The sequence below is a fragment of the Protopterus annectens genome, chromosome 8.part0 (assembly GCF_019279795.1).
Source record: "Protopterus annectens isolate FY-2018-M chromosome 8.part0, PAN1.0, whole genome shotgun sequence".
Lineage (NCBI taxonomy): Eukaryota > Metazoa > Chordata > Ceratodontiformes > Protopteridae > Protopterus > Protopterus annectens.
Window position 1 is genome coordinate 867475178 of NC_056741.1, and position 12300 is coordinate 867487477.

Consider the following 12300-nt stretch of genomic DNA (forward strand, 5'->3'; position numbering starts at 1 on the left):
GAATTTAGTCATTTCATACTAGAGTATTTTCTCCGTCAGTGTCTGCCTTCTTTTTCCTTACCTTCTTTTCTGAGGCAAGACCCTGGCTGCGGGCAAATGATCAGTACTTAGATTCAGTTCTAGTCCCTGCAATTAACTTTTTATATTTGTCTGTTGTTTACTCCCCTTATTAGGCTGATTGAATGTGCTAGTTATATTTCCAGTTTTGTTTTTCATATCTCCATACTCTTCAGATGTCTGCTCTGTTTCTCCTAAAATTTCAGATTTTGTGACAGACCAGTAATAGTTACAATAAACAAGCACTGTCAAACATTACAGTTAACACGCCTTTAAAAAATCAACAGTAATGTAAGTCCTATTACTGTAGCAGCATTCTGTATGAAGAGCGCCAATATTTTAAAATGTGACCGTGATTTATGGCCTTTGTCCATGATTCTTGAGGTAACAGGCCAAGCATCACACTTTATGTTTTTCTTATTTTTTTAGTCCAATAGACCTAGTATTAGCTGATTTGTGCTCAGCTCAGTGCTGACTGGTTGTTTTTAAAATGTTGTCTTTGTCTGATGATGTTTACATGTTTGATTTATTCATAGACGCTTTCTAGTACAGACTCAGAAATGGGTGATAATGATCTAAAGATATAGCGGAGTCACACAATGCCAATCAAGCATTCAAAATATTTGGAGAAGCGCATAATTCCAATTTTAATTTGCAAAGATGTGCAAATATTTATTATTTCTCATTATGCCAACTAGAGGTGTAGAGTACATAATTCATATGTCCTATCATTTTGTAAAGTCTGGAGAGAAAAATCTCAAAAAAACGAAAGAAAGAAAGAAAAGAAAATACAGCGATTTACATGTGATATTGTATTTAGTTTGTGAAATGTTGCAGTCACAAATAAACATGAAAAAAAAAAAAGCTTTAAAGAAATGGTTCAAGAGGGCATTTAGCTATACGTGTTTCAAGTGTTCAGCTAAATATGATTCATACACCAATCCAAAATCATAGCACTGTGTATGTGTTGGGTGAAATATTAAGTTGAGCTATGGATGGAAGATATAGAATGCCATGAGTCCTTCGAAAGAACAAGCATTCAGATAATAGCAGTCTATGATCTATAGTATCATAGATAGTTACTAGGCTATTGGCCCAAGGGCCTACGTAAGCCTAGCCAACAAGGTTCCTTGGCTTACGCCACCCAAGAAAGTTATTTTCCTGTACCATTGTCGAGCAGACACAGAAGTGATCCCCGGGGTGTATTTCCTATTTCTCATCCACTCATCAAGATTTTTCTTGAAGAGTACTAATGAAGAACTTTGCTTGACACAGATGGGTAGCCTGTTCCAGAGTATGGGAAGTCTCTGGGACAGGAATCTATCCCTCCAGCATGTCCTGTTTATTGTAGGGACAAGGTTTAGGTCCCTAGAGCATGCAGCTTGGAGGAATTGGGATTTCTTTAGGTGTAGCATGTCCAACATCTCTGGGTTTGACATAGCTTTATATGTTAGGCAGAGATCACCTCGGAGTAGGCGATATGCTACGGAGTAAAGCTGGAGTTTTTTGAGACTGTCAGTGTAAGGCATTTGTTTGAGGCCAGTAATCCCCTTTGTGAGGTACTTCTGTGGCCTTTCCAGCTGCTGCATATGTCTTGTGAGGTACATTCCAAAAGGGGTGTTGTACTCTATAATGGGTCTAATGAGTGTCGAGTAGAGGGGAACAATGACCTCTTTTTTCCTGGAGGAGAACCCTTTTATGATGAAGTGTGCCACATAGAAGGACTTCCTGACTACTGTGGCGATGTGACTATCAAAGGAAAGACTACTGTCCACCTGGGTCCCAAGGTCTCTTATCACACATTCGGTGTTAAGTAGATTGCTGCCTATGTGGTAGTTCATGGGTACAGAGTTTTTACCAAAGGGGATGACACTGCACTTTTTGGCATTGAGCTTGAGGCCATGGCTCTGACTCCAGGCATCTGTCTCAGCAAGGCCCTTCTGTAGGCTGTCCACATCATTTGGGGACTTGACTATGGGTCCTAGTTTGCAGTCATCTGCGAACTTCGTTAGCCAGAGGCCTTCTGTGTTAGCCTGTACTTCAGAGAAGTAGATACCAAACAGGAGAGGTCCCAGGACTGAACACACATACACATACACATATACATATATATGTTCTGTGTGATGGCTGCAGAAAGTATGGTTACCATGTAGCAGTGACAATTTGAAATCTCTCTTACTGCACAATCCTGAAATGTGCTAGTTAAAAAGCAACCGGTTACCTGAAAGAACATTTTACTGGCAGAATATAATCCTTTTTTCACTTCTGCAAGAATGGCTATAAAGCAACTGGTTATCTGAGAAAGTGTTTTCCTGGTGGAATATGATCTATTTCCATGCATGCATGCATAAGTACATGCATGCATGTGGGTGCACACACACACACACACACACACACACACACACACACACACACACACACACACACACACACACACACACACACACCCGTGTAATATGTGTGAAGCATATATTTTATTTGTAGTGTATCAAACTCATAGGATAAAGAAAGAAGGAAGAAGGTAGTAGAAAAGGGAGAGGAAGGAATGTACTGGCCCTAGTCAGGCAGAATTGTAAAGATCCAACACAACTAGAGCTGCTATGGAGGAAAACGTCCCTGCTAGATAATGAATAGCACAAATGTTGCTTATAGTGTTACATTACCTTCTGCAAGTGTATGAAGTACTGCAGTGCAATCAGTGCTAATACATGGATATATCCTTTTCTTAGAGTACATTATCAGTTTATGTGTATTATATCTAAACAAACTTTCTGGAAAAAAAAATTGCCAGTTGCATTTCAGGTTAATTTTATCAATTCAACAGCACCAGTTTGTATTTTAGCATAACTTGCAATATATTTATAAGTAAAGACTTACTGTAGAACTCATTTTCTCAGTAAGCTGTCAGGCTGACAAAGAACTTTTCCAGAATCAAGGGGAGAGCGTGTGTCTATCCTCATAGCTCTCCCACCATACCTTATAGCATTTATTTTACATACTGTACCCTGCAACTATACCATGGAGCTCTTTTTCTTTTAATTCTTTCTCATGGTTTTTTACCCTTACCTTTCCCAGGTGTATCTTACATCATTTTCAGTCACTTTCACCATAAACCATAGAATAGTTTAATTTCTTAAGGATACCATGCCATGAGCCACAGTCTTCACAAGAACATTTCCAAGAGTAAGAGTAAAATCAGTTCTCCAGCCTTTCAGGAACTCAGCTTCAATAAATGTCATTCAGAACACATACAGACTATGTTTTTAAGACACTTAAGTTGCTTTCTTGCACTTTAGCAAAAGCCTAAATGGTTTGTAAAGAAGATGGTTTATTGCTACTACACTGAATGTGAGGTACTAGTGGCACTGCCACAACCCAGAACAAAATATGTGGTGGCACTGCTTTTCACACAAAGGGTGAAATGATAAAAGGAAGGTGCACAAAAAGCCTGTTTCACTGATTAATTCACAAAATACAACCTGACACCAACAGCATACAGGGAATATGCACTAGTGTCCTGGGAATGGGTGTCCAACCTCCACACCCAAATTAGACTGCACAGTATTTATTTACAGAGCCACACCACTCTCTCCATGAGCCAGTGTCACCCAGCACCCTTCTATTCATTGTAACAGCCTTTCACACAAAGTATTATTTTACACACACACACACACACACACACACACACACACACACACACACACACACACACACACACACATGCGTACACTACACACAATTTCCAGGGCAGCGTGGCAGAATTCTCCACTTCCCTACAACTTTGTCCCTTGTGCTGATAGTACTACTATAAGCTTGAGGAAAGTCAGGGCCTCTGATTTTCTCAATTAATTTCTCTTTCACTGGTAGTCATCTGAAGCAGTCTTGAAGGTGTGTGCCTCTTGGTTTGCTATCCCTCAGTGTAAATAATAATTACCCTCTTCTCAGATAAGCAACAGTACATAAATACAAGTACCAACCTCAAGATCTTAAAAGCCAACAACCGAATTTTACTTAAATAATAAAGAAAACAATGCATCCACAGAGTAAAATATACATAAGCTAGCACACAAGGAATATTAAAAGAAAATGCAATAAAATGGATATAATGCTTACAGAAAAAAATAACCCACAGATCGCTAAGTCCTCTAGTTAGCTGCTACAACAAATATTGTCCTTAAAATAGCTTTTTTTATAGATGGGATGATTCAACAGGCAAGTCAGCAACTACATTTCTTCATCCTATTTTTCTTAACACTGCTGCAGAAGACACAATTATATAGCAAAAAGTCCTTCGCCTTTTCCAGTGTCTTTTGACCTCATTATTGTTACAGGGACAGGTCTTAAGCCCACTACTCCAACACACCCAAAAATCATAAGAATTTGTCAAAACCCTTCCAAATCTCGGGCCAGATGTAGTAACGCCTACGCTAAGTGTAAGGCATTCTGAGTGACGAGACAACATACTCCCACCTTCTTCCTCCTAATTTTAGTTTTCCTATTACTTTTCTTGCAGTCTTAAATATTGATGGGTATTCATAAAGGTTACAACAAAGTGCAGACTACATATACACTTAAGCATAATCTTTGAGTGAATAGACAGCACAAAAATGTGGTAGGGATGTTCTTGAATACAGACAGTGTAAATTAGTGTAGGTGTTACTGAATCTGACCTTGTTTCTTCTTGAACTGAATAACAGTTGGGTCTTAAAAAAAGATCCTGTAGCCATTACATTCCAGTACTGTTTTATTCTTGTTATTATTAGAAGAAGGTACTGTCCTGTCTCCAGGAACCAGCCATCTGGACAAAGTGTCTCCCTTTTTTCCATGAGAACATAAATTGCTGACAAACATGCCATAATCAGGAAAAAAGAGAGGAAATAATAGGTTTATTTATTTATTTCCAGTTTGATGACCAGGGAGGTCCACTGAGCTCAAAGAATCCATTTTCAGTGGAGGCCCGGGGAGAAAAGCTCCAATAATACATAGTACAAGCTCCATAATATGAAGTACAATACATAGTGGAAACAGAAACAAACTAATCAAATTTTATATACAAAATAGCAAAAACTAAACAAAAATTAAACAGCAGCTTGGAGAAGGATGTAAAGCATATTTACATGTTTAGTGGTTGAGAACAGTAGTACAAGGTTAAATTAATACAGAAGTTCAAATCATCTGAGAATAATATAGAAGTAACATTAGCATGGATGAGTTCTTTATGCATGAATATTAGCATGAGTTAAATTAATACAGAGGTTTAAATCCTCTGAGAGTGGTATAGAGGTAGCATTAGCATGAAGGCAGTACATAGGGTTAATCAATAGTGTGTAAGGAAGAACAAACTTTGTGTGTTATAAAGTATTTATGTATTAAGCAGATTAGGTAGGTGGAGTGCAATTGCATTTCCATTTTTGGGAGAGGTAAGAATGCAGCTGGGTTTTGAAGTGTTCTGAGTTCTCAGAAATTCTTAGAGATGGAGGGAGAGAATTCCATTTTTTGGCGACGGAAAAGGATAGGAGGAGCTGACCAGTGGGATGGTTTGGTTTATAAATAGAGATTAGATTTTGGTGGATAGATCTTAGAGTTCTGTTTGGGGTGTATAATGTTAAGATGTTTGTTCGTGCTGGGCATATAGTTGGTTTGAAAATAAGCTTGTGAGTGGTGATGAGTTGGAGGTAGTCAAGGTAATATGGGAGTTCTAGCCATTGAAGCTGGTGGAGAGGTTTACAATGGTGAGTGGAGTATTTGGAAGTGGTGGCGAACTTTGAGATTGTATTGTAACAGGATTCTAGTTTAGAAGAGATGGAGGAAGATAGGTTGGTTAGTAGGGGAGCACCATACATTAGTGAAGGTAGTAAGAAGGTAGTGGCTAGAGTCTGTCTTGTTGAGAGGGAGCAGAAGTGGGAGTTTCTGTACAGCTTGCCAAGTTTCTGATGGGTTTTCTTTATATTTAGCTGAATATGGATATCAAAATTTAACGTTTGTTAATAGTAACTCCAAGAAGTTTAGCAAAAGAAACAACTTCTATAGTGGAGTTGGCAAGGCTTGTAATCTTGAAAGAGGTTTTGTCTAGGCTCTTTGATATGTTGGCATTCAAAGAGAGGTGATTTTGGAGCATCCAGTTCTCAGTAGTTGAAAAGGCAGTTTGAGTTTTTGTTTGGAGCTCAGGGAGGTTTGATGCAGAGCAAACTAAAGTTGAGTCATCTGCATATTGTACTATCTTAGTATTAAGAATGGCTGCATGGAAATCATTAATGAAGATATTGAAGAGCATATGGCCAAGAATGGATCCATGGGGTCCCCCGGATGGGGTGGGAAGGAAGGCTGAGGTGCCAGTCTTCAGTTTTACTGCCTGAGATCTGTCAGAGAGGTAGCTGCTGAACCAGGTAATGGTTAAGATTGGAAAGGTGGTGAAGAAGGTGGGTATGGGAGACTGTGTCGAAAGCCTTGGAGAGGTCAAGGAGAACTGTGGATACAGGTTATTTGGAGTCACGGGCATGATTTACGATGTCTAGAAAAGAGAGAAGAGCTGTTATTGTGCTATGGCCAGGATGGAACCCATGTTGTGTTGGGGTGAGGAGTTAGTTATGTGTAATGAATGGCATGAGCTGTAGGTGGATGAATTTCTCAAGAATTTTTGAAATAGGGGAGAGAATCGCTATTGGTCGGAAGTTGGAGATGTTATTATTTTTGCCTCCATTATGAAGGGGTAGGATAAAGGCTGCATGCCACAGTTTGGGGACATATGATTATTGTATGGATCTGTTGATGAGTATGCTAATGGGGATGCAATGCTGTCTGCTGCAATTCTTAAAAAGAGTGAGGGGATATTGTCAGGGGCATTGGAGCAAGGCTTAAGGTTAGAGAGAAGTTTTTTTATATATGAGGTGGGGATGGGTTTGAGGTGGATTATGGGAGGTGAGTTTGGGATGGAAGGTTGGGCAGAGGGTTTGATTTGGGGGGAGGTGTTGTTGTTTGGGAATATTTTAGTGAGTTCTGTTATAGAATTAGTAAAGAAGGAGTTGAACAGAGTAACTATTTCTGGGTCAGATTTACTAGTGTCAGGGCAAGGGTTGGTTTTGGTGCCTGGGTTGAGAAGTGAGTTGATGGATTTCCAGAATTGTTTGGGGTTAGAGGAGTGGTTAGACTGGAGTTTGATATAGTATGCTTTTTGTCTTGTATGATATGTTTTTTGGCTAATTAGCAGAGTTGTTTATATTTAAGAAGGGTGTCAGGGTGCCTATTATGATGGTAGAGTTTCCAGGTCTTGTCCCTTTGTTTCATGAGTGTTTTGGTATCTTTACTAAGCCAAGGGGCAGAATTGATTTTTATACGTTTTATTCTTGGAGGGGCTTGGGAGTTAAGAGTGTCTAAAAAGGCTGAGTTGAAGAATTTGACAGCACTGTCCAGAGGTAGAGTTTTTAGAGTGTCCCAGTTTATCAGTTTGAGAAAACTGGAAAAAGTTGTAGGGTTAAAGTTGTTGAGATTCCAAGTATGGATATATTGTTGTAGATGAGGAGAGGAGGGGGTTGCTCTATGGATGAAGGCTGATAAGTGATCACTGATAGAGTCTGGTAAGGTGCCAGTGTGGGAGATTTTGTTTGGGTGGGAGATAAGGATCCAGTCCAGTATGGAGCCTGGGGGGTTATTTTTATTAGATCTGGTTATAGCATTTGTGAGTTGAGTGAAATTACATAGATTGATTGAAATGGTGGGGTTATTGGCAGTAATTTTGTTCCAGTCAATGTTCACATCTCCTAGGATATATGTCTCAAGCTTGTTATTATATGAGACCCATATAAGAATTTCCTCAAGTGTGTTAATGTTGTTTCCAGGGGGAATATAGAGGGCTATAGCACAAATGCTTTTTTGGTTATTTAGTTTGAGATTTTCTATGACTAGTTCAGCATTGTTGAACTGGAATAGGATTTTGGTAGGGAGTGATGGAGAGTAGGCTAGAGTAGATTAAGGCTACTCCTCCACCCTTCTTTTTTAGGTGGTCTTGTCTAAGTACTTGAAACCCAAGGGGTAGTATTTCAAAGTCTGAAATGTTGGATTTTAGCCATGTCTCAGAGACAGTTGCTATGTCAGGTTGGGTATGGGATAGCCAAGCATGGAAGTGGGCTAATTTGTTTCTTAGACTCTGGGTATTGATGGTCAAGATCTTGAGGTATTTAGGGTTGGTAATATGGGTGGTAATGGGGGGAGATGGATTGCTGCTGGTACTAAGTCCTGGGTCGGGGTGTATGTCTCCTGCTGGGCATTGGCAGTTAAATGGGAATGAGAGCAGGGGTTTGGATTTGCTCCTACAGTTTGGTGGGAGGTACAATAGTGCTTTGGGAATATGACATTTCATTGAGGAGGATAGGAGTTTTAGTTTAAAGCAGAGAAGTGGGTTTAGAAGCACTAGGGAGGAGAATATAGTATGGAAATGAGATTTGGCAGAGTTTTGATGTATGTTAGGGGTGCTGGTGGGGTGAAGAGGGGATAGGAAAGAAGGGGGTAGTTTGTAAGAGGAATAGGAGGTAGCATGGTATAGAGGTATTAGGAGTAGTAGGCTAAGGGAAAGGATGAGAATGGTTTGAAGAGACATGGTGTGGTTTGGGTATAATGGAATAGTTGGAGGTTAGGTGTTGAGGATGTAATTGGATTATTGGTGACAGTGTATGAGGGAGGAGTATGGAAGTGTATCTAGAGCTTTAAGGATTAGGGATGGGGAGGGGTGAGAGAGTATTGGAGGATGGGAGGGGAGGGGATAGTGAGGAGATGAGAGTGGATTGGGTGAGACAGGTGGAGGGGACTTATGGCTAGAATAAGTGTAGGAGCACTGGGGGGTGTGAGAATTGGGGGTAGGGTAGGGGAGTGTAGTGAGCCCGCGGGGCGAATGGAGAGGGTAGAGCCAGTTAGAAGGAAGAAGGCAAGACTGTGAAGAACAATCAGTGGTTAGGTAGGTAAGCTTAGAGGTAAGGAAAGTATGGAGAATGTAGCACTTGTTTACTGTAGTTGTATGCATCACATAACACAAGTCTCCAGCCAAATTCCTTGTAGGCATAACAGCATATTTAACAGGAAACAGTTTCTGTAGTAAAAGCAGTCACAGCTTCAGTTAGTCCCTTAGACTATTGTGAGCATAACAGCATATGTAATAGTAAACAGTTTCTGTGGTAAAAACAATCACTACATCAGTTAGATCCCTAGACTACATAAAGTTAGCTAAGTACTTCAGTTGGAAAACATAAACATGCCTGTTAAACCAGGTGCACCACAAACATTTGAGAAGAGTTTAATCACTTGCAGGCACATCTGCTTCATTCAATCTGACTTCAGCACATTTCACAGACATTCCCTTTTAGCATGGCATTTCCCGTGGCTTCACTGAGATAGGGAACATTTTATATTTTTCTGGACTGAAGAAAAAACAGAGTGTAACAATTTCCCTGCAAACATTTTAAAAGTGGATGGCAGGGCATGGTCTGTGATGATTGAAGTAGATCAGCCTGTTTGTTCTAAACATGAGTTTGAAAAGGCATTTGTTTTTGTTAGAATGAATACACGGTGGGCCTGACTAGTTTTAATAAGCAAAGCATCATGGTCCTCACTAGATATAGGCGCTGTTGGAATATAATGATAATCTAGACAGAGGATTGGAGTTTTGTAGAGCCATTATGATTAAGAAGATGTAGACTTGAAAGTATTTGTAGAGTTTGTGTTTGTTGAGGTTGTATAACATCTTTAGCATTTGGAAGGGCCGGACATCTATAACTCTAAAAGATGGGTTTCAGCATCTAAGCCCTACTGGCTTGAGGCCAGAAATGCTTGAGAGCAAGTATGAACTGGTGATGAATAGTTTCCAAGAACCTACTGATATGTGGAAGTGGGAATACATTTTTAGCATTGTTTTTGGTTGCCGGTGAAAAGAGATTCTGTATGGTTTTGTCTTTTTTCCATTGAAAATACCACATATCATATGTAGAGGCGTATATCAAGGGTTTGACAGGATCATCTCTGTGGTCTTCCATAGTGGTGTATGTGCTTTGTCTGGCACAGCATTTCTCAAATGGAGAGGCCAGCCTCCATGAGGAGGTCTGCATCTGTTTCAGAAGCTGATGAAACAAGTCTTAAAATGTTAAATACTTAAAACTTTAACCATTTATTATTGTTTTTAAAAAGGAGCAGGCTAAATGCAAAAGGACAAATATCAATGAAAATGGGCATTGAATTTTTAATCAAATATAGACTTGGGCCTAATCTCAGGTATTTTGATAGCGTGTGTGTATGTTTGTGTTGCTGTTTGTCTGTGAGTGTGTATGTGTGTGTGTGTCTCTATATTGTTGTTGAGCTGATTTAATTAGAATGTCTATATACAAATGTTAACTATTTGCATGTTTCTTAATAAAAAGGGGTTCCATTGTAATTTTATGCCATAACAACCTAACCGCTCCAAAAGAGCATCTCCTAATGGCTGAAAGCTTAAGCAGTTTTTTCTGTAATTTATTGGTTTGTCAATTAGAAAGTATTACTTTGCTGATTTTCTTCATTTTGACTCATTTACCATAGGACCAGAATGGCTTTTCAACACAGGAACATAGGAACAATACCAGACAAAGAATCACAGGGAAGATAAGATACCTAGCCATAAGCATCTTCAAGTAAACATACTTAAAAGTTCTTGCTAGCACTTTCAAGCACTTCATAGTGCTAACCTCTCAAACTGAGCAGGGCTATGCATGATAACCCTGGTGTAAATTTGTCTCTACTCATTCAGTCATCAGGACTAGCCTTCAAAGTAGTCAAAATAGTACTCTGACCTGTAGTAGCAACTTATCCCATAGGCTGAGAATACATTGAGTTAGGAACTTACTCTTCCATCAAATCTTGTTTATTTGTTGGTGAAGATTTAGGCCCCTAGTACAGGTATTTATAGTGTCACTGGTTTTGTGAAGAAATAGGAGGTCAAATAAGACTGGTTCTTGCATGGTTTAAAAACCGAGACATGGGTCACCACAGAGTAGCTGGCTGGATATTGAGTATAAAGCCAGTTGTGCTAAACTACTGGGATAATAGAAGGATTTAAGGCCTTTAATTTTCTTGGTTAGAAATGTTTTGGCCCGTTCCAATTGAGTGATATGCTTGGATTTGTGCATACCAAAAGGGGAACTGCATTCAATGATGCATGTTATAAAGGAAGAACATTGTGGTAAGATGATGTCTTTAGATCTTGAAGATATTCCCTTGAAAAATGAACGAGGCCATATAGGATGATTTCCTGACTATTGTGCAAACAGAATGATCAAATGAGAGAGAGAGATGTCCACAATGGTACCCGAGTTTCTTATGATTGTATATGTCTGAAGAGCAGGACCATTTATAGCATATGAGATGAGGGAAGCCTTTTTTTCTAAATGCTGTTATGCTCCACTTTTTTGATAATTTGCTTGAGATTGTTTTTAGTACACCAGCTATGTATGTATTCCAACCCTTGCTGAAGCTATTTAGTATCCATGGATAATAGAGCTCAGCTTGTAGTCATCAGCCAATCCTGGACAGCCATTCTTTGGGGATATTGACCTGGGTGACTGTAAAATAAAGTCCAAATGGGAAATGGCCCAGTACTGATTGCTGTGCTATCCCACTAGCTATAATGTTATGTTCAGAGAGGGTATCAGCAACTTTAAAAACATGGGATCTGTTGGACAGTCAGTTGCATTCCACAAGACATCACATTGGGTTTACATTATGTTTGTCTAATATTTTAATAATACAGCTTGGGGGATTGTGTCAACAGCCTTGGCCAGGTAAAGATAATCTGTGTGCATGGAATGACCACTGTCCATACCCTCTGTAACTTTTTCAGGGAAGGTTACTATTCTCAAGAGACAGGACATGCCCTTCACAAAACAAAGATGATTAATTTCTAGAACTTTAAGTCATCTACGCTTACATAAATGAGTTATGCTATGATATGTTCCATAGTTTGGCATATAAGGCTGATGGGCATATAATTAACCGAATATATAGAGGGGCTACCCATGTGTAGCACAATCGTAATCACTGTTCTCCAGACATCAGGCACAAGCCCTGTGATTTTTTGTTCTGTCTGTGTATGTTAGTGAGAGATGGTCCATTTCAGTTTAGTGCATCATGTGTGTTGTGTCTGAATTTGTTTCTAATATCTATGGGAGACCCTGCAAGAACTCTTCTTTGATATGAGTGAATGTTCATTGTGACAGAGTATGAGAAACT